The 13,770-nt window shown below is 46.8% G+C and overlaps 1 long non-coding RNA gene across 1 annotated transcript; it reads left to right on the top strand.

Moving 5' to 3' along the window:
- Positions 1-2,445: 2,445 nt before the first annotated feature.
- Positions 2,446-13,092, top strand: LOC121694282. The gene is made up of 5 exons (XR_006025721.1): positions 2,446-2,700; positions 3,002-3,034; positions 10,972-11,076; positions 11,164-11,230; positions 12,449-13,092. It is a non-coding gene; the product is annotated as an uncharacterized LOC121694282 (long non-coding RNA).
- The last annotated feature ends 678 nt before the right edge of the window (positions 13,093-13,770 follow it).

Genomic DNA, 13,770 nt, shown 5'->3' with positions numbered 1-13,770 from the left:
GACAGGTTTAGTGCAGCCCCACTGGGTCCCTGGTGAGTCTGAGCACTACCTGGTCAGTCATCATGGCGGTGCTTCTAGGGCACTTTCATACCTATTTAGTTACGCATCACAGGCTAAAGAGATACACATTTTGGGATTGTTATTTGTTTTGTGTTCACACAGCAATATTTAGAGCTGAGCAAAACTTGTAAACAAAACAAAAATCAATTAAACTACTCTCACATTGGTCAGATTGCTGCTTTGGTTTTGACATTACAGACATAACATACTCCTCTTGAGTTTGACTGGAAACACCTTAAGTCAGTCTCCACCTGGTTGCTTTGTTCCAAAACAAAAGAGTGACTTCAATTGTGGACTTCAGCAGCCAATGAGAATTGGACTTCAGCCCCTGAATTTTCTGATTGGTTGATGAATTGTGGAACAAACGTAACGTTGTCGACAGTATTGAGCAAGCACACAGACGAAGTTGAGCGAGCGCGACAGAGATCTCCTGAGCTAGCGGAGGAACAGTTTACGTGAGCACGTACAGTGAAACTGAAAGAAAGGGGGCTGCACATACATATTGATATTAGTAAACAGGCAAAGACATTTGTGGAGCACAACATAGATTCCTGTTTGCTCAACTACAAGTTTTTTTGTGCTCGAGTTTCATTTTTCCTCAAAATATAATTTGTGTGCTCGCTCAAAATATTTTTCTCCGCTCAAATTGTGCTATTGCTCGCTCATAAAAGTGGAACAAATGTAACTCCATAGAAACACGGACACGCTTGCCAGCATCGTTCAACTTATTGAACAAAGGAAGTAGGCTACAACTTCATTCACAAGCAAAGCAGATAGTTAACCGAACATACATGTTAGAAAAACCTATAGCATTCGTTTAGGCTATGTAGGCAGGCCTAGCTTCAATGTTTTCAATGCAAGTTGATGCAGGACTGTCGGCTGAGTAGACTAAAAAAATATCGGTCTATCCGAGTGACATTTAAGCCTATATTATGTAGCCTAAATATATCCAAAATATAGCCATTGCAGTAAGGGTACATTGTGTGTAGGCTACCCTCAACCCAGTCTCACGTCTGAACGTGTCACTGTCACGTTAATTAATCTATTGGGACGTGTTGTGTAACACGTTTCCTTGTTAAAAAACGTGTTGAGCAGGACGTAATTATCGTGTTACTATCACGTTGTATTTCGCTTTCAGCCAGAACCACGTCATCTGTCAAAAAAGCCCGACCCAAAATGGCTAGAATGTTATTTGATGCTTTTGACGTGCAGTTTCATACTCTTAAGCCTGCTTTGAGTTGTGGGTTAGAAGGAGCCACCTTCTAGCTAGCAGTTTTAGAAGGCTGAACCCCAGAATCCAGAAACAAGAACCGAGCAGGGACGGAGAAAAAAGAAGAATCCAAATGGGAAATGAGGCGAGCCTTGCTACTGCCGCTAGCATGATCATTTTGCTAGCAATTGAGCAAAACATTTTAAAGTTGATTTAACATGAAATAGTAGCCTATGCATGGGCAATACGGTGAATTCAGAGTAGGCTTGCACAACTTATAATTTAGCTAACGTGCATGATGTAATGTTACAGTAATCTGTAAAACAGCTGTTGTCTGTGTAAATTAACATTGTAGCCTAATATTGTTAGTGTGGGCTACAGCTAACAGCTGGGAGGTAGCCTATCAGCCAGGCATGTATAATCGATAATCATGATGAACGTGAATAGATTTTGTTGCGAAAACGCGCATTGTTTTAGGCCACATATCAGCTATAAAACAATTGTATTCTGATACAGCAGTTCTCCAGATGTTAGATATTCACTTATATTATAATATAATATTGTATTTCTTTAACCTGATTAAGAGAGGGGTTTAATTCAATAGAGAATTGCAATGTGTGTAGCCCATAATATTAGAGAGATTAGGCTAGATTTAGATTAGATTCAACTTTATTGTAATTTAAAATAGGCTACAGGTACAGAGCCAATGAAATGCAGTTGACATCCAACCAGAAGTGCAAAGAAGCAGTTATGTAGACGATCAAGATTAATTATGTACAACAGTTAGATAAATAGGCAAGTTTTCCAGATGACATGTGTACAGTGACAGAAATAGCCTATACAGTGAATATGGAATGTGTGTCTAGCCTATAACAAAACAAATTGATAATAATACATAAATAATACATAATAATGATAATAATAGCAGTAATTACAGTAGGCCACTCGCACTGTTGTTGGTGACGTGTCTGTTTCCTATTATTCCATGCCACTCTCCTACTGTCTCCTTTACTGCCCTGCGCCACTTGCCTACTATCTTTTGCCTCTTGCCTACTGTCCAGCACAACTCGTCTACCATCTCCTATGCTGACCCACGCCACTCACCTACTGTTTCCTAACTGTCCAATGCCACAAACTGTAACATTAAGTTGACACAATCTTGCTGCACGGTTACTTATCTGCATGCAATCACTATTGCCAGCTGTTATGAGTAAACATTATATTGGGACACCAATATATTTCTGATTTCTGATTCACGGGCAGTGTATTTGCTACTGAAGAAAAGGAGAACACATAGTAATTGTTCTTGGATTGAGATTTAGAGTAAGGTTTCTATTGATCTTTTTCAGATAAGGCCTCTTCATTTTCAACTGTGAAGGATCTACATGGACTTGGTCTGGATAGCCTTTCCTGTTTTGATGAGCCAGTCGGTATGTATTTGACATTCTTTAGGATAAAAGGAGCCATATGTTATCAAAAATTCTACACCCATATGTAGAAAAGCTTTGTTGCTGTTTGTTATTGTTGTTGTTGAAAACTACGTTGAATGCAAAGAGATGCATATGTCCCTTGGAAGGAGAGGGATGAGTGTGGATGATTGAATTGTCCAACAGACATAAAAATATGACTGTGTATGATTGTGTTTGTATCTTTTTTGTACTTGTTGCATTTTAAGCATGCTTATATACTTTACGCCATGGTGGTCTAAATTGTCTTTATTGCCACTTGCAGGGTCTAGAGGAAAAACCCTATATGAGCCCCAGGGTGAGTAGTGTATAATTACTTTATCCCAAGATTGATTTTCGTAGAAAGGTGTTCAAACCAAAATCAAACCAAAATCTTCTAAAATAATAGATAGATAGATAGATTTATTATTTGTCCTTTCGGAAAATTGTTCTGCGCCATACAGTAGACAGTTAGACAAGACTGAATACAAGACGGAATATAGACCAGAATTTCCCTCACCCCAACCGCCCCCACCCTACCACACTCCCACACATACACAACATCAGGGCAGAAGGCACAGACCCCACTACACATTTATAGAATGATAAAGTGCAGTTGTGCATACTGTGATAGTCCAGCTGGAAAGAAAGTACATCGTCCTGCAGGTAACGTCTTGTTCATCAATGCAATGCTAGTTGGAATGAATTACCTACTGGCTCAATTTGTTTGGAAAGAAGGTAGCCTGAACCTCCCTGATGGCAACACCTCATATGCCTGGTGTATGGGATGTGACATATCTCTATTATTTGCATGACCTTTCTTCAACACCCTTCTTTCACAGGTCGTAGCAATACTGTCTGGTTTTTGCCCCTCAATCTTGCTGGCCATGTTAACTATCTTGCTCAGTTTTTTTTTTTTTGGTCACTGACAAAGAGAAATACCAGGTAACACAACAAAAAAGTAGCATGCTCTTCACAAATGAATGATAGAAAAATAATATATCTCTATCCACTCTAAATTGTCTTAGTTTGCACATAAAATGCAGCCTCTGCAGCCCCTTTTTATAGATGGTGTTGGTATTACTGTCCCATTGCAACTTATTATCTATTATTGTGCCTAAGTACTTGTACTCGACTACAATCACAACATCCTCACCATTTTTAACCATACACTGGGGGGGCTGGCTCCCAGTTCTGTACTGTAGTCTATTATTATTTGCTTTGTTTTCTGTATATTTAGAAGATGACAGCTGAACCTACACCATTTCGCGAATTGATCCACCCAGGCCCTGTAGTTGGTCTCCTCGCTATTCTGTATTAACCCCACTATTGCTGTGTCTGTCATGAGCTCTCTCTCTGCCTGGTAACACGTGCGGATTGAAGTCTGATGACCTCCACCTGTTCCTGCTCTGCTCTGCCTCACCCTCGTTACCTACCAGCTGCACTGCATTCACCACTCATCATGCCCTCTATATAAAGCCTTGCTTTTCAGTCCACACTTGTCAGATCGTCTGCAACCAGCACCAGTTACCTGCCTGTTTATTGAAAACGCCTCTGACTCTTTGCCTGTGATCCCGGACCCGCTCGACTACTTCTGTGTTCTCCAGCCCCGGTAATCTTGACCTGCCTTCCGTCCCTCTTCTACAAATACCGCCTAGTCCTTGACTGTACTGCTGCTTCGTTTCAATTGCTGTTGTGTGTGTGTTTCCCCCAGGACTTCCCGGATCATCCAGCTCCTGCCTTCGCTGTTCGGCTACTGGGGGAACACACACACGCAGACTCTTGGAACTCCTGTACCCCCCCCCCGGAACCCCTGAAACCCCCAACCCTTAAATAAACTTTTGAACGTGACGCAATTGTGGTCCTCGTCCTGTTTGGTGTCTGACAGTACGATCTGACCAAACATGGACCCAGCGCACGGTCGAACCAGCATGGAAACCGACGAACCAGAACCACCCACCGCCATGCAACGCCTGGAAGAGACAGAGAGAGAGGTAAACCGCAACACTGCTGACATTGCCTCCCTACTTCAAGCCGGCTTGAGCCAGCGTCAGCAGTTCCAGCAGCAACAGCAACAACTTGCAATGATCATTCAACTTCTCACCAACCTTTCTCCTCTGCCTGCTCCCACCGGCCCAGCCCCAGCCAGCCTGCTCACCGGCCCAGCACCCGAGTCTCCTGCCCAGTCCACTGCTACCGTGGCTGCCGGAGCCCCAGAACCCAGGATCGGCAATCCAGAGCGGTTCAGCGGCGACCCAACCCAGGTACGGGCGTTCCTGACGAGCTGCCGTGTCCAGTTTACCCTGCAACCCAGGACTTTTGCCACTGAAGGGGCGAGGGTCGGTTACGTGATCACTCACCTGACGGGCCGAGCTCGACTCTGGGGAACGGCGGAGTTCGAGCGCCAGACCCCAGCATGTGCAACCTTCAACCTATTCGCAGAGGAGATGCTCAAGGTATTCGATTTGGAATCCACAATAGCCGAGGCATCTCGGATCCTGATGAGTATTCGCCAAGGCAGAAGGACTGTTGCGGATTACTCCATCGACTTTCGAACCGTGGCAAGTCTGAGCTCCTGGAACATGGAAGCATTGGTGGATGCTTTCCTCCACAGCCTGGCGGACTACATAAAGGACGAGCTGGTTTCCCATGATCAACCCCCCACTCTTGATGAAGCCATTGCTCTGGCTGTCCGCATCGACCGCAGGATCCAGGCCCGCCGTCATGAGAGAGGGCGCCAGAGTCCATCCACCAGCACACGGAGTGTCCCAACTGCCCTTCTGTCCGCACCTGCCACACCATCTAGCCAGCCGGACCAGTCTGAACCGATGGAGATCGGCCGCACCTCCCTAACCCCTGCAGAGCGCCAGCGACGCATCACCTCCAACTTGTGCCTGTACTGTGGTGGTGATGGTCATCGAGTCGCCACCTGTCCAGCAAAAGCCGGAGCTCACCAGATGTAGGAGGAATCCGGATGAGCTCAATGAACATTCAGCCCTCCATCAGCCGTAAACCCCTCATCCAAGTCTGTCTTCACCTGTCTGATTCCACCCACACCCTGGCAGCCCTGGTGGACTCTGGCGCAGAAGCAAACATTATTGACACAGGACTTGCTCGTCAGCTGGGCTTGGAAAGCCATCGCTTGTCCACTCCTGTTCCAGCCCGGGCCCTGGACGGTCACGCAATTGGCACAGTTACCAGCATCACAGCCCCCATCTCAATGATGGTGTCAGGAAACCACCGAGAGACCATCCGCTTCCACCTGCTCAGCTCTCCAGGCCAACCCCTAATCCTGGGCTACCCTTGGCTCCGTCTCCACAATCCTCACCTCGATTGGGCCTCCGGAACTGTGAAAGAGTGGGGAAATGCCTGCCACCTGACCTGTTTGCGTGCTGCCTCGCTGCCCCCCGGCTCAGTACCCCCCAGCATTGCCCACGACATTTCTAATGTCCCTGAATGTTACCATGGCCTCCGAGAGGTGTTCAACAAGACCAAAGCCACATCTCTGCCCCCACACCGTCCGTACGACTGTGCCATTGATCTCCTCCCTGGGACTGCTCCACCCAAAGGTCACCTCTACTCACTATCCCCTCCTGAAAGAAAAACTATGGAGGATTACATCAGGGACTCCCTGGCAGCTGGACTCATCCGCCCGTCTTCCTCTCCTGCTGGTGCCGGGTTCTTCTTTGTGGGAAAGAAAGATGGTTCTCTTCGCCCCTGCATTGATTATCGAGGTCTGAATGATGTCACAGTGAAGAACCGGTACCCTCTGCCTTTACTCACCTCTGCTTTTGAATTGCTCCAGGGATCCACTATTTTCACCAAACTGGACCTTAGAAATGCTTACCACCTAGTGCGAGTAAGGGAGGGTGACGAGTGGAAGACAGCATTCAACACCCACACCGGCCATTATGAGTACCTGGTAATGCCATTTGGCCTCACCAACGCCCCAGCGGTATTCCAGGCGCTGGTGAATGATGTGCTGCGGGACATGCTGAATAAATTCGTCTTCGTGTACCTGGACGACATCTTAATTTTCTCCAGAACTCTGTCCGAACACATCCGTCATGTCCAGCTGGTTCTTCGACGGCTCCTGGAGAACTCTCTCTATGTCAAGGCGGAGAAATGCGAGTTCCATGCTCAGACTGTGTCATTCCTGGGATACATCGTCGCTGAAGGCAATATCCAGATGGACCCTGCAAAGGTCTCGGCAGTTACCTCCTGGCCAGTTCCGGGGAATAGGAAGAAGCTGCAGCAATTCCTCGGTTTTGCCAATTTCTACCGGAAATTCATCCGGAACTACAGCTCCGTCGCCGCTCCCCTCACAGCTCTGACCAGCATCAAACACCCCTTTTCCTGGACCCCAGAGGCCAACACAGCCTTTCATACCCTCAAGGCCCGGTTCACCACTGCCCCCATCCTCCAGATGCCGGATTCAGACCGGCAGTTCGTTGTCGAGGTGGATGCCTCAGACGTGGGAGTCGGGGCCATACTCTCTCAACGGGCAGAGGAGGACAACAAGTTGCACCCCTGTGCATTTTTCTCTCGCCGGCTTTCACCTGCAGAGCGCAATTATGATGTTGGAAACCGTGAGCTGTTGGCTGTCAAGCTTGCCCTGGAGGAGTGGCGTCACTGGCTGGAGGGGTCCACAGTTCCGTTCCTGGTCTGGACCGATCACAAAAACCTCGAATACATCCGCAATGCCAAACGTCTTAACCCCAGACAGTCCCGCTGGGCCTTGTTTTTCACCAGATTCAACTTCACCCTGTCATACCGCCCAGGTTCTCGGAACACCAAGCCGGACGCTCTCTCCCGTCAGTTTCATAAGGATGACGCCCCTTCCCAGGAACCTGCATCAATTCTGCCCGATCCCTGCGTCGTAGCTGCCCTGACCTGGGATATTGAGGAGGAAATTCAAGAGGCCCTCCGTGACCATCCCAGTCCCAGTGCATGCCCAGACGGTCGTCTCTTCGTCCCAGATAATTTGAGGTCCCGGGTCATACAGTGGGGACACAACTCCCGCCTTGCCTGCCACCCGGGCTCCGCCCGCACCTGCCATCTCCTTGCCCAGCGCTTTTGGTGGTCGTCTTTGAGAAGGGATGTCCGAGAATTCGTCCGTGCCTGCCCCACCTGCAATCAGAACAAGTCCTCCACTCGGCCCCCCCGCTGGTTTACTCCAGCCCTTGCCTGTGCCCACACGACCCTGGTCCCACGTCTCCTTGGACTTTGTAACTGGCCTCCCACCATCAGGTGGGATGACTGTCATTCTCACTGTGGTTGACCGGTTTAGCAAGATGGCACACTTCATTCCCCTCCCTAAACTGCCATCTGCCAGAGAGACTGCCCAGGCTGTTCTTGATCATGTCTTCCGTCTACACGGGCTGCCCAGGGATGTTGTCTCTGACCGAGGCCCGCAATTTACCTCTACATTCTGGAAGGAGTTCTGCCGTCTTCTAGGGGCCACAGTGAGTCTCACCTCTGGGTTCCACCCCCAGTCCAATGGTCAATCCGAGCGGGCAAACCAGGAGCTGGAGAAGGCGCTGCGGTGCATGGTTTCTCGCAAACCCCAGGCTTGGGCACAACAACTGATGTGGATAGAGTATGCTCACAACTCCCTCACCTGCTCTGCCACTGGTATGTCACCTTTCCAGTGTGTGTATGGCTACCAGCCCCCCCTGTTCCCCAGCCAGGAAGGAGATGTGTCCTGCCCGTCTGCCCTCGCCTATGCCCGCCGTTGCCGTCGTACCTGGTCACAAGCTCGTGCCACGCTACTCAAGTCAGCTGTCAGCTATGCCACTGGGGCTAACCGCCGAAGATCGCCGGCACCCGCCTACCGTGTTGGCCAGAAGGTGTGGCTGTCAGCCAAGGATCTCCCACTGCGGGTGGAATCGCGTAAACTGGCACCTCGATTCCTCGGCCCGTTCCCTATCCAGAGGGTCATCAGCCCAACCGCAGTCCGGCTCCAGTTGCCAACCTCCATGAGGGTGCACCCTACTTTCCATGTTTCGAAAGTCAAGCCGACGCATGAAAGCCCGCTGGTCCCCGTGCCGCTTCCTCCTCCTCCTCCTCGCCTCGTTGACGGTGGGCTGGTGTACACCGTTCGACGCCTGCTTCGGTCCAGACGGCGAGGTAGGGGCCTCCAGTATCTCGTCGACTGGGAGGGCTATGGACCTGAGGAGAGAACCTGGGTGCCAGCCAGTCGGATTGTGGACCGGACACTCATCGCCGACTTCCACCGTCTGCATCCTGATCAACCTGCAATCCGTAGGGGCCGCCCCAGAGGGGTCCCTAACCGTCCTGCCCGCCCGGCTTCCTGTCATGTGCCTGACCCTGACCCTGTCTCGGTACCTGTCCCGTCTTCTGTCCACGACCCTCCAGCTCCCTCCGAGGATGAGGATGTTCACTCGGACCGCTCGGAGGAATTCTAGCCCTCCACCGGCTCCCCTCCGCCCTCCCGACGTGGTGTCACTCTTGGGGACTTCTGGGGCCGTCCCTTAGGGGGGGGGTTCTGTCATGAGCTCTCTCTCTGCCTGGTAACACGTGCGGATTGAAGTCTGATGACCTCCACCTGTTCCTGCTCTGCTCTGCCTCACCCTCGTTACCTACCAGCTGCACTGCATTCACCACTCATCATGCCCTCTATATAAAGCCTTGCTTTTCAGTCCACACTTGTCAGATCGTCTGCAACCAGCACCAGTTACCTGCCTGTTTATTGAAAACGCCTCTGACTCTTTGCCTGTGATCCCGGACCCGCTCGACTACTTCTGTGTTCTCCAGCCCCGGTAATCTTGACCTGCCTTCCGTCCCTCTTCTACAAATACCGCCTAGTCCTTGACTGTACTGCTGCTTCGTTTCAATTGCTGTTGTGTGTGTGTTTCCCCCAGGACTTCCCGGATCATCCAGCTCCTGCCTTCGCTGTTCGGCTACTGGGGGAACACACACACGCAGACTCTTGGAACTCCTGTACCCCCCCCCCGGAACCCCTGAAACCCCCAACCCTTAAATAAACTTTTGAACGTGACGCAATTGTGGTCCTCGTCCTGTTTGGTGTCTGACAGTGTCATCTGCAGATTTTATGTGGTATGTAAACGTTCGAAAAACGCCGAAGAGCCCCGTATAAGAGCCGCAGTGTGATAGGCTGGTTGCTGTCATGTGACACACGCCACCACAAGAAAGCGGAAACGCATCGTAGAGCGAGAGCTGGCCGTGTGGGGTAAGGTAAGTTAAACTACGTAAATTTAGTAAATAATAATAATAATTATAACAAATAGTTGTTTTTTGTTGTTTCGAACAAAATATAGAGATACTTATCCTGACCAAAACTCCTTCATGCTGTAAAACAGCTAGAATCACGCAAAATCAGTGCAATTTCTTAGTCAATGTCTTATAAGTGTAAAAGACGTGGACAAATAGCCTACGTAATAATTAGCTAAATAAATCATTGTTCACTACACGTTATGGTTAAATTATTGAAATGAATGCGATGGTGATACAATCCTGCTTTTCAATTAGTTGACATGGTGTTTGACATTAAATTATAATGAGGTCAGTTTCATGTAATAAGCTATTTGTTTCTTTGGGTCTGGTTAATTGAAATTAGCAATTTCTTAGTACAATTCAATGTCTTATAATGGTAAAAGACGTGGACAAATACATGATAATTAGCCAAATAAATCGTTGTTCACGACACGTTATGGTTAAATTATTGGAATGAGTGTGATGGTGATACAATCCTTCTTTTCAATTAGTTGAGATGGTGTTTGACATTAAATTATAAGCAGGTCAGTTTCACGTAATAAGCTATTTGTTTCTTTGGGTCTGGGTAATTCATGTGACAAAAAATTCTGTTATAGGCTACTACTGTTTTTCTGAAAAACAAAGCAGTACAACATTTCTATCTCCAAAATAATGCATTGTACGCTTGTGTGTACTACGTAGTGCATGCAGCTTTTAATGTCCAAAGTAGCCTATACTGATTTTCCTGCATAAGAACTACAAATACTCCTCCAAAACTACAGTGTTGACACTTGAAGTTGTGGAGTTATATTTTAGTAGCCTATTCTATAATAGCATAAATACCCACATCGGTTTTACCTTTGTCCCACCTGTATACAACATATGTCTATGAATTGCAGTAGTGATCAAATGAAAAAGGAAAGAAAGGTGTCCTGATGTGTTGTTTAGGGATGGTCCTGCAATGTTTTCTCGACATATCTTTATGTCTTTTTTTTCTCCCCTCTACTTATGTTTTCACAGATCCTTGCTCCTGATATCCCGATGTATGGGTTGCACTTCATTATATGACTCCAACAGAACACTCACAGAAAGGAGAGTGGTGCCAAACTACAAGACAGCCAGCATGTAAGCAAGGCCTTGTTTGTCCTTGTTTGGCTACTCATTTGTCTACTTCCTGAAGAGGCATGCTGGCCTCCTTGCTTCCATTAACAGCTGTGTTATGGAGTGCATCCTCACATCATGGTCTACTGCAGCGGTGGATACAGAGGACAATTGGCAGGTATTTTACGTCACTTTTACATTACTTTTACTGTGATTTTGCTAGATATGGTTGTCGCTGTGCTAAATATAGGCCCATATTGTAGATCGAGAAACGCATTGTACAGCGGATACATCTTGGGCTATACTATTAAGGGACAGCTGTATTGACCACCTAAATCATATATTTTCTGAAAGCCTATAGCCTCTAGATGTCAATTAATATACATTAAGACATGTCCCACCTTCCTACTGACTTTGGTGCATCATAAGGCGTACATAGGCCCATAATGTAGATCAAGAAACACATTGTACAGCTGATACATCTAGGGCTATAATATTAAGGGACAGCTGAATTGACCACCTAAACCATATATTTTCTGAAAGCCTATAACCTCTAGATGTCAATTAATATACATTAAGACATGTCCCACCTTCCTACTGACTTTGACATATCATAAGGCGTACATAGGCCCATTTTGTAGATCGAGAAACACATTGTACAGCGGATACATCTTGGGCTATACTATTAAGGGACAGCTGAATTGACCACCTAAACCATATATTTTCTGAAAGCCTATAGCCTCTAGATGTCAATTAATATACATTAAGACATGCCCCACCTTCCTACTGACTTTGGTGCATCATAAGGCGTACATAGGCCCATAATGTAGATCGAGAAACGCATTGTACAGCTGATACATCTTGGGCTATAATATTAAGGGACAGCTGAATTGACCACCTAAACCATATATTTTCTGAAAGCCTATAGCCTATAGATGTCAATTAAAATATATTAAGACATGTCCCACCTTCCTACTGACTTTGGTGCATCATAAGGCGTATATAGGCCTATATTGTAGATCGAGAAACCGATTGTACAACTGATATATCTTGGGCTATACTATTAAGGGACAGCTGAATTGACCACCTAAACAATATATTTTCTGAAAGCCTATAGCCTCTAGATGTCAATTAATATACATTAAGACATGTCCCACCTTCCTACTGACTTTGGTGCATCATAAGGCGTACATAGGCCCATATTGTAGATCGAGAAACACATACTAGGACTTGGCCCACCCTCCTTAAATACTTTGGCACACTATATGAAAGGCATAGACCTGCATTTTATAAGTGGACTTTATAGTCATCAGTATGTTTGAACATGTCAAGAGATACACTGAGATTGTAGTTTCTTTCTTTGTACACTTGTTTTATCTCTATTTCTAATTTCCAGGTTGTCAGCTGTTTGGTTATCCCCAAAGCAGAAAGACATGCCAGGAAGGAGCAAGGCAAAGCCCGGGGATTTTTCTGCAGCTGTTCCTGCCCGTTATAGAAGGACTGCTCCTGAGAATAGATGGGTGTCTACATCGTTTTGCAAAATGGGTCTTCTACACATGATGTTTGTCAAGCACTGCTCATTGACTGGCCAGGGGTCCTCTGTATTGTGACCACTGGTCAAAGGCGCCACATGACTGTCTCAAAGTCCTCTACATCATTCCGGTGACGGGACTTCTGGCCTAGTCTGACAGGATGGGTCTTGTGTTACTGTGACCAGACGGCTCAACAATGCATCATTCTCATCCATGCCCTCATCGCCTCAAGACTGGAGTACAGCATTCTCTATGGTCTTGAAAAATATTACTGTCTTTATTATTATTATTATTATTATTATTATTATTACAGGTCTCTCTGCACCCGAACCAGCAGGTTCAGAGGAAGCTTCTTTTCTGTGGCTGTCACCCGACTGGACTGTAGCTCTGTATCCCGTGGTGTATACTACGAATCTCGATTAGTCGGTTAGCGAGGTATGTTGCGCTCAAAGCCAGGGTATGCTGTGACACGAAAGTGGATCTGTTTTAGTGTCGCTGTATCACCATGGTATCTTATGCTGTCAACCAAACCTGGTCGGGAGGAGGTTATGTGCTAAGTTATAGCTCAAATCGTGTAATCTACCGCCCACTGACCAATCAATTGTCTTAGAAACGAAGTTATCTCACGTGTAGGATTCTGTCATATATCGTACAGGTGGAGCTCCACCTCTACTAACATTTTGGATCTCGGATGCACTTTAATAGTGCTGTGCGTGCAAATATCCCACTATGGACGTGCATACCATACAACAACTGATGACAGTTGATTTATTTGATGTTATAGGTTAGACACAAAAAATTACCGCAGTGTAGATTAAGCTATCGCTCATGAATGCGGAAGTAATTGTTTTTAAATAGAGGCGGTCTTGTGCGTCTCCACGTTTCACGATTGGCCAACGTCATCCCAACACCGAGAACGCGCACAGATCTGAGCTGGAAGCCTAGTTTGACAAATATATCACATAACTGCTATCGTAGTATCACTTAACATATACCCCTGAGTCAAGGCTTTGTCAAGCCTCGATATGTAGACATAACCTAGATATGTCTAACGTGCTTCGTAGTATACCCCACCGGTGACAACCAATCAACTAAGCCCCCAAATACCCTATCCCACCCATAGTGTTATTTATTTACAAATGCACATACTGTAATTACAATTATACATAACCATATTCTACTGCTC

This window comes from Alosa sapidissima, chromosome 20 (genome assembly GCF_018492685.1).
Source record: "Alosa sapidissima isolate fAloSap1 chromosome 20, fAloSap1.pri, whole genome shotgun sequence".
In the NCBI taxonomy this organism is placed as follows: domain Eukaryota; kingdom Metazoa; phylum Chordata; class Actinopteri; order Clupeiformes; family Clupeidae; genus Alosa; species Alosa sapidissima.
This window is presented reverse-complemented; position numbering and strand designations above follow the sequence as displayed.